Consider the following 9,847-nt stretch of genomic DNA (forward strand, 5'->3'; position numbering starts at 1 on the left):
CACTGCCAAATCTTGTGTAAATCTCATTTCGCAAACCAGGCTTAAGGAATACTTAATTTGGTGCTATTTACAAGGTAATATTAGCAAATGTATTTTTCCTATGCTAGATATATCTTTGCCACTTTTATTATCTACTAATATGCTTATGCTTACTACTGACAAAAAAGATTTACTTACATATTTCCAAATGGCCTTCTGATCTACAGAGAACATGGAACAAATTTATCTTATTTTTCATTAATTTATTCTCTTCTTGCCATTATATTAGCAGATTTATTACTATAGATTTTGATCCTCATCACAAGATGTCCTCTAGGCTGTAAAAAGAGAAGAGAAGGAATTGACAGAGTTGGTGAATATCCACAAAATTTCTTTTGTTTATTACTGTCTACTTATAAAGAAACTGTTTTTAAATTTATTAGGAATACAGTAAAAGCTCTGTCTCTGTGAATCCTCTCACCCTTCCGCACATCTGCCTGTACCCCGGTTCTTGTATACATGAATAAATAAAAAAAATCTTTAAAAAAAAAGCAATTAGTTTGAAAACTGCATCCATAAGTTGCATTCTAATAGATCTTTTTATTTAAGCTACTTGACTGATTTCTTAGCTTTAGTAATAAATGTGATCGTACATACAAAGTTTCACAATTTGTTAATATTCACAAAAGATACATAATCTTAATTATCTTCCAGTAGCTGCACATTTAATACTAGCCTGAGAGGCAGTCCTCTCTCTCTGAGTTTGGATGAAGAGAGCTACTTTATTGCTAGGTTGAAATTATTGCTTGGTTCAATAGTGTATTTTCACACGTTGGAATCAAGAAATGTCACTTACTGGTAAAGAAATTATACGATGCATGATGATATCATTTGGAAGGTGCCAAGAAATTTTTATCTTTTATTTTTGAAATTTATAGCTCAAAGTTAATTTCAAGGATATTTACATAAATAATAAGTGTAGATATTATATGTGGTATTAGAAAACTCCCAATTTTGTACATTGATTCAAAAGCATTGCTGGAATTTGGGAGAGATTTTAACATCATTATTATTGTAAATTGAATCTCTTTCTGAGGAATGAAACTCTTTGAGTGCATCATGCTATCTTTATAACTTTGTCCTTTAGAATTTCTTCTTCTACAATATTTGCATCCTTACAGATGTTTATATTTCAACGTTCTCATACCAACATGATTTCAATTTCTTGTGAAGTAGTCAAAGTGCTCTATAAATATTTCATTGCATATTTTATATCAAATTGCTATAATGAGAAACATTTTTGGAACATGTTGGTTGAAACAACATGAGTTCTACCCAACTGTATCTAGTTTACATCAAAAATTTGGAGGATTAAACAACTGAAAATTCCAGGATAGATGTGACTTATATATGTGGGTTTTCGAAGTACATCATTGTCTTTATCTTCATCCTGAATGCTCTTTATTCTCATGAATATTTTTTTTCTTTTGTTGACAAGTATGACCCTTGGAAACACTGGAATTACTAGTATTTCCAGAGAAAGAGTCCTGTTTTTCTCATGCTTTCAGGGGTAAAGTCCCTGCGATGACTCACTGGCTGAGTAGACCCATTTGGGAATCAGTAACTGTGGGCAGGTTATGAGCTGATCTGACACACTGGGTAGGGGTCACGTGACATGCACTGAATCCAGAAGGAGATGTCAGCCCCACTGATGCCACTGTGAGAACAGGTAATGATAGGGCTTCTCAAAACAAAGTAGCACAGGGCACATAAACTCACAAACCCATGCAGCCTTAAATAGTCACAAATATTATCTCCAGTTTCATCTACATCTCTGCTTTAGGAGCTATAACAAAGATGATGTGACATCACCCAGAATATGTTTTTCTTTGAAACATCTTAAAAAATATATTGAGGTAACTTTGCAGTACTACACTGTTATAGAGGTATAGGCTCTCCCCCTTCAAGATATTTAAAGACCTTATTAACATTCATAGCAAGGAGCATTTGGCACTTCAACACTCTCATTAGAAATCTGATGGCCCTCCCAAAAGGAGGTCAGTTGCCTGGAGAATCAAGGTACTCAAGACCACTAGTTTTCTGCAAACACACACTTACTTACATCAAGTATGGTGAGCACTGGGGGTAGATCCACAAAACATGTTGTCCTGACAATTAGGCTTCCCTTTTTGAGGAGGGGGGGGAGAGGTTTGCTCAGTGTCTCAGAGCATGACCAGGAAGAACCAGCACGTCAGCTCCATCATGACCCTTCACATGTCACCTCACATGTCATCTGTTCAAGAAATGGCAGCCAGTCTCCTTGTGGAGATGGGGACTTTAATATAATAATGAAAGTTTGGGTCATAGGGAGTTCATCGTGGAACTGGATCTTACTTGTTCCAGTTTCAGGCTGGTACATTTGTAAGTTCCTGAAATACAAAGAACATAAAGAATTTTTGCAGAGAATATTTTCTGTTTTATGGAATCTTCAATTTCTTAACTTGCCTGCTCCCTGGTTACATCTGTGCTCCTTATTATATTCTCTGAATCCTGCCCAAATATCTGAATTTCAGATTTAGCATTTTACATTTATCTGTGATGTATCTTAAAGCTAAGAGGAGTATAAAAGGGAAATCTTAATCACATGAACTTTGTAACTAAGAGAATTGGTTGTCTAATTCTTTAAGGCATGGTTATACTCTTAGGAGCTGAAGTCTTCAATTAGGAAATGAAGACACATACAGTGGAAGACTAATTGAGCATGGATATTCAAGTTTTGAATAATAATTATGCACCATACAGTTAGCCTGAAGGTCGTTCCACCACTTGGTATCCTAAAGAACTCAACATATGTCTCTTTTCTCTCTCAAGGCAATACCTAGACCAAGTAATAGGATCACAGGCAGCCTTATCTATTGACCAAGAACATACTGTACTTACATGAAATGAAACAGGAAACTGGCACCTATTATGTGTCAGGTGTTGGGGCTAAATCAGGTAATAAAACAAAAATCCCTCCTTTATAGAGTTGTTAGTTTAATATATGAAGATATATTGATCTTATTGTTAATTTTCTTCCTACTTTTGAAATGGGAGCTTTTTGTTCTTTTTCTTGACCATTGTATATTAGGCATCTTTGCTTGTTAAATTTATTAGTATTGACTTAAATAATGTTTGAGGTATGGTCAGGGCATGATGCAAAATAAAGTTAGGAGGCCATAAGTTCAGTGATGATTTTGAAATTGAGCAAAACCAGAGGGAAAAAGGGGGCAACCTGGTTGGTGGGTTGGTGGGTCCTCTTCTACAGACTTACAACTGCAGGACAGGACTCAGACAGAAGCACAGGGAGAAAAAACAACAGTGTTTATTAAAGGGAGTAAGCAAAGCAGGAGAGTTTTTCTTTCCTCAAATAATTTCCCTGTTGCAGATTCCAAACCCAAACCCCCACACGGAAGATGGCCACTGGCTCTCTCAGCAGAGAATGGAGTTTCTGGTCACTCACGTGGAGGAAGTGGTCAAATATGCAGGGAGCAAATGCTGGAAGCTGGGCACACCCCTGGGGAAAGAAAGTGGCTTTGGGTGGAGAGGGCTAGCCTGCCAAGGAGACTAGAGACCCACAAGTTCTGGCCTCTTTCACCATAAAATAGCCAAGGGAGAAAGAACTGGGTCCGTACATGTCACAATCCACTTGAAGAAGCAAGCTAATCACATGTCTCCTGGCTTTTAAACCCCATGGCCATTCCCCTCCACCCTGTTCCCAGCAGCCCCTTCTCACAGTACGTCAGGGGTGGGGTTTAGGGCATAGTGCTGCAGGGTACCGTCAACTTATCAGGATTGGGCAGTGTCCCCACACCAGGGGGCAGAGTTGGACTTGAGGGTGGGGCAGAAAGTCTGGGCAGACGACACCCCTAACCCTAAAGGTCCAGCCTGGGACCTCAAGGGCTTGAGGGGTGCCGGGTTTAGTTATACTGGGTTACACCAACAACTTCACAGACGGACTGAACTTGGAGATTAGAAACCCCATGATATCCGTTCCTACCCTCCTATAGGCTTAATATATTTTCAAAGAATAAAATTTTGTAAAAGTTACAGTTAACTGGACCAGTATTTTATTTTTTTCCTGAGAGTGGAGGAGAAGCTTTTGTGGTTATATATGGATATTTAAAATATATTATGAATGGTGATGTTTTGAGAATCTATGCTCAGGAAGAGAGAAAAGGAGAATGTATGCTGTGAACTGGTTGAAAGTAGATGTGGGTATATCCGCAGGGTACCCACCTTCTAGAAAGTCTTCTCCCACCCCAACAATGTGGTCCCTATAATGTTGTCATGTTTTTGTAAGACACCACATTTGGTCTTATATTATTGGTTTATTGGTTCAGAAATGGCTACATGAGCCAAACTAGGCAAATGGGTAAAGCTCCTAGTAAAAGTCCAGGAATTTTTTAATTTTGCATGAAACTATTCAATTTTTCTTCTTTGGCTAAAGATATAAAACTTAGAAACAGTTGGTTTCAGTTATCAACTGTGAAGAGAAAAGTAGCCACAAAGAGAGGATGAAGGAACAACAAGAAGAAGCAAGTTTCTAGTGACATCCACACCGCTGTTATGTGTCTCTTATTGCTAAATATGGTTCAAGTTGGTTTTCTTTCAAGGACAAATGAAATGCAATAACCAATGCACAATTTATGTCACTTAATGTCATTAAGTGCTAGCAGCAAATGGCTGTAGACTTTGTCCTTTTGTCCTTTAGCTTCTTTCAGTTCCACTTCTAGCTCTCCTATAGTTCCTTCCTGTTTAGTTGGGAAGCCAATTAACCAAATCCATTATAAGCGCAACTTGGCTAAGATTTCCAATGTCATCTAAGCTAAGGTTCCTAATTACATCTAAATTAAACTTAAATTCACTTTGTGGTGGTGTGGACAGTTTTCTTGATGCAAATACCTGAGCATTACTGAGTAGATCATGTGACAGCTATTTTTGTTAAGGAGGTCATTTTGCTTTCCTCTGTAGTATAAAATTTATGTATGTAGGGTTTCTTAGGGTGACCAATTGTCTTAATTTGCCCTGGACCACAGGGGTTCCAGGCTATAGAACTTTAAGTGCTAAAAACAAAAAAGTTCCAGGTACCTTGGGACAAGTTGGCCAAATTGGTTTTAAAAGTGGCCTCTTGAAAATGTGACACATCACTGAACACTTGAGGGAAATGCTTCATCTCTGAAGCCAGATCCTCTGGATGAAAATCCTGGTTCTGTTATTTAATGTGTCATGGTGGGCAAATTACTTAATCCATGTGTAGGTTAGTTTTCTCCATCTGTAAAATGGGGATAATACTGATGCCTCCTTCTTAGGTATGGTTTGTACATTAAGTTGATTAATAAATGCAGTCCTGAACATGTTTTGCTCACTAGCCAGACTCTATTTGAGCTGCTATTGCTATTATCATTGTTATTCCTGAGTTCCTAGTTACTAAGGCTAAATTACTGGCATGCAATTTAAAGAAAATGTCAGTACTGACAGTGCACCAGATAGTAAAGCAGATATCCAAAAATACCACCCAAATTTTATTTTTTTTACTACCACCCAAATTATAAGACTTCATTACCACCCAAATTATATTTTTTCCATTAATTGTATAATATCAGAACACACTTTTTTCTAAGATTCCTTTTCCACAATCTGCATTATAGGATAGAGGTTTTTTTATATTTAATGAATAAAATGAAATATATTATTTGAACTACTTCCCTACTTTTTCTTTCTTATACCCAGCAAAAAAAGAAAATTAAAAAAGGAATAAAAAGTGGAAGAGGTGAAATAAATATTCCATAATCATGAAATGAAGTCGTATTCTAGTTAGAATTTGATATTTGCTCTGAATCTAAAACCAACTGAATTTGCACTGCAATTATATCCAATGACCTTCTTTTTAAAAAAACCTTAAGTGAATTTTTTAAGAATACCATTCAGAGAATAAGCAGTTTTAAAATACTAAATAGAATATGACAAAGTATCTTTTTAATAATGTAAAACAAATGATTGCACAAAATAACAAGAAAAATGGCTTTTACTTTTTATTGGGATCTTAATGATTCCCAATACTGGATTGAATGCTTTACAAATATTGGATCTCATTTCAGCCTTTATAATACTTTATGATTTAAATACATGTCTTAATAAATAAATAAATAAATACATAAATACATGTCTTGTCCACTTTACACAGTAAAACTGTGGATGAATCTTAGCTCAGAGAAAATAAGTAAGTTCTTAAGTAATGTAAGTAGCTTTTCAATATGTGTTTTGTTTTGTTTTGCTCAAGTTAAATTGATAATTTTATTCTCTCACTTATAAAAGTTTCTGTTGTGTCCTAACACCATTATTCTTCTAATCTTTTGGTGTTACCGTAACTACCTTGACATAATGTGTGACAAGAGACGGCCCCTTCTTGTATATCCAGTGTATATAGATTTGATATCATTCCATTTTATGCAAGAAAGGGGAAGCCTGTTCTAAGAAGCCTCTGTTGATTCTGTTCTGAAATTCTACTGTGGTTACAGTGACTGATCTATTAGCTGTGACTCCAAATCTAGCTGTCCTGTCTGTCTTTGACAAGATCCATGCTTCTCCCACCTCCACTGAGTCCTTATTTCTTCAGGGACTGGACCAGGATCAGCAGACCAAGGCCAGTAGGTCAAATCTAGCTCAACTTGTGCTTCTATAAACAAAGTTTTATTGACACACAGCCTTGCCATTCATTTACATTCTATAATGACAGAATTAAGCAATTATAGAAGACACTATCTAGCCATAAAGCCTAATTTATTTACCATCTGGATCTCAACATACAAAACTTGCTAATTCTCAATTAATTAGACTATTTGACTCCCGAATACATTAAATGACTCTGAAGTGGTTTTCCATTCACTATATCCATACCTACTATGTATAAGGAGGACTTCCTCCTCCTCAAACCTGATGATTAAACCTACCTTAATTGCTCCTTGGTCTGTTTATACTCAATGTCATGGGCACTAGCATCTGGGCCATTGTAAAGCCTTCTGTCTGGTATGTGTCAGGGGACCTGCTCTGTCTCATCCCTTGAGTCCATTTGTCATAATCATGCCAACAGGAAAGTGAGATGAAATGTGTTGACATCCTCCAATGGGGACAATGACACCACAGACGGGCTGACTTAAACTTAGGTTATTGATTACTTTTTATTTTCTCAACTTCAAATACCATTTCCAATGCACATTATATTCATGATGCTTTACTTTCTTGTTTTGCAATGACATTTAGAAAGGGGAAATATAGAGAAATTTTTTTTTGAGCTTTGGCCTGGTTATCTGTTACTTTAAAAGAGTTATAAATGCAGAATTCTGAATGAGACTCCAAAACATACATCTTTTCCTGGAGGATAGGACCTCACCAAGCAGGGAAGTGATTAGAGGGTAATTGCTGCTATATCAAATTAGAGCATTAAAATAAATCATAGCCACACCTGTAGAACTCCCACTGCAAAAGAGCTAAAATTAAAAATTCTCAGGTCCATAACTGCAGTTCAGTCTTGGTGGGCTGCCCTCCAGATGCCCTGCCAATGGATTGCAGTTTGCATAGCTGTTCTTTGAGGCAAGAATTCCCCCCTTATTTCTTAATACTAATTGGGCTAGTTAGAGCTGGGCAGGCAGTGGCGCGGTGGCATCTGCTGCTGCTGCTGCTGCTGCTGCTGCTAAGAAAACTCCCTGAGGGTTTGGAACCAAGCAATGAACTGTGCTTTCTTGAGCTGGTGCTGATGGTTTGGGTGTCTTAGGAACAGAGCTGCTTCTAGAATAAGGAGCAGAAGACCTGAAAATTCTATAAAGAGCCTGTTCTGGACTTCTTTATAAATAATATGTTTGCTGGCACAGATTATAGAAAGAACAATGTTCCCACTTGGACTAAAGGAGATCTCTAGATTGAGAAAATGGGAAACAGCTGCTGTATAAGAAAGGATTTGTATTCTGCTGCCATTGTTCACCAGGGAGAGAGGAGCCACATTTTATTTCTGGTTTGAATCAGAGCTTTCCTGAGAAACCCAAGGCTGAGAGCAGCACTTGTTGTATGGAGGTGATTTTTCCCTCATGGTAGATTCAAATTGCTGACTTGCTCTTCTGATTATCTGAAGCTGTTTCTCATCCATCTGTCATAACACATAACAAGATATTTAAAAGAATGTCTGACAACCAATGTGAAGACCTATTTCCTTCCCAGCCTAGCTTTTCCAAATGGCAGTACATTGATCAGCCAGGCAGTTTAATGAAGCTGCCATCTTGCATCAGCTGTTATTCCCTAAATTAAGTCATATTCCATATAAAACCCTTATTGTTATTCAAGGCGCTTCCCAGCTACAGCTGTAAGATTCGATTAAATCAATACATTCCTGAGGAACAGCTTGTTAAGGAAAGACAATGTGAAAATACACAGGGTGACGACAGAAGAGAAATGCAGGATTTCATTTTACTAATCAAGTTTCAAGGTGTATTCTCATCTGTTGTAATGTCTTTTTTCAAATACACTTTCCTTTGGAATCTAAAATTTTATTGCCCTGAAATTATGCGTGTAAGAGATCATTGAAACTGAAAAGATGTCTTATAGCAGACTGGCTTGGCTAAAATCAAATGTTCTACATTACATACAAAGTGGCTCAGAATAGTTACTGTGGCCTGAGCAATTTATTCTCAAATATCCAGTAATTTCAATATGGAACAGAGTTACATCATTTTTGTCCTTGGCTCTGCATTTAAATTATAGATTCTAAAGCGATATTCTAATCCTATTAGGATTATAGGTGAATTAGGAAGTTGTATAGAAATCAACCAACCTGTTTACTTCCAGGTTCTCTTAGTTTCTCTGTATGTGAACTAAGGCATCACATAACTCTTTTGTAAAATAAGTCACTACTTCCTTGTTAATTTCATGATGCTGTTGTGCCTGTTACTCATTGCTGATCCTTAAGAGCCAGACCAGTGCCAGGCACATAGTGAGCATTCAAATTTTTTAGGAATAAATTAAAATGCTATGAAAACCTATCATACTTCACACTTGTTATTACATGTGTTTTAAGCCAGCATATGTGTTTGATTGGAACATTCACCTCTTTTCTTCATCCTCTGTCACCTCACCCTTTGTCATGGGCATCTGCAATTCTCTCTGCTGTCAGAGTATATTTCCTAATCCCTGGACTTCTGGATTAGACATGGAACTATGCAAAATGAATGATATAGGGTGTTCTAACTAGACCTAGACCTGAAGAGGCATTGCCTGTTTCAGCTTGTCCCATTGTCCTTTGCCATCACCATGAGATATGGCTCAGCTAATTCACTGATAAAAGAAAAATGAGGGACATGTGGAACATTTCCAAAATGATTTTAAATCCTGACTGTGTGCATGTAATTATGTCGTAGGGGAAGGAAAAGTTAAAAAGACAAGCATGGCATAAGTATAACCCAACTCGAAAGAAGTTTAAAAGTTACTGTGATATAGACAAACACAAGTCACTATTACAATGCAACACAAGATTAAGTATAAGAAATGTACTATGAAATCAAAGATAGCAAGGTAGTGGTAATGTGGAGGTCAGGGAAGATTCATGCATCCATTTATCTACTCAGCAAATACTTAGAATTTGTATATTTAGCAAAACAGATTTGATAGCTCTCTTCATTGATTTTATCATCTAGTAAATGCAAAGAGGTTTAGACTGGATAGGTAAAATCAGTTTATTATTCTCTTCTGTGTCAAAGATGGAGGAATGACTACCAGCAAAATAGACAGCTTGTGTCCAGAAGTACAAAATTAGATGAAGGTATGGGAGAAGCAGGAATAA

At 36.9% G+C, this 9,847-nt stretch overlaps 1 long non-coding RNA gene across 1 annotated transcript; it reads right to left on the minus strand.

Moving 5' to 3' along the window:
• Positions 1–236: 236 nt before the first annotated feature.
• On the minus strand, positions 237–6,447 carry LOC129144724 (uncharacterized). Its single transcript, XR_008549214.1, has 3 exons — positions 6,394–6,447; positions 2,102–2,408; positions 237–317 (listed from the first exon to the last, which is right to left on the minus strand). It is a non-coding gene; the product is annotated as an uncharacterized LOC129144724 (long non-coding RNA).
• Positions 6,448–9,847: the final 3,400 nt, after the last annotated feature.

Source organism: Talpa occidentalis, unplaced genomic scaffold (genome assembly GCF_014898055.3).
Source record: "Talpa occidentalis isolate TD23 unplaced genomic scaffold, MPIMG_talOcc4v2.1 talOcc4.6, whole genome shotgun sequence".
In the NCBI taxonomy this organism is placed as follows: domain Eukaryota; kingdom Metazoa; phylum Chordata; class Mammalia; order Eulipotyphla; family Talpidae; genus Talpa; species Talpa occidentalis.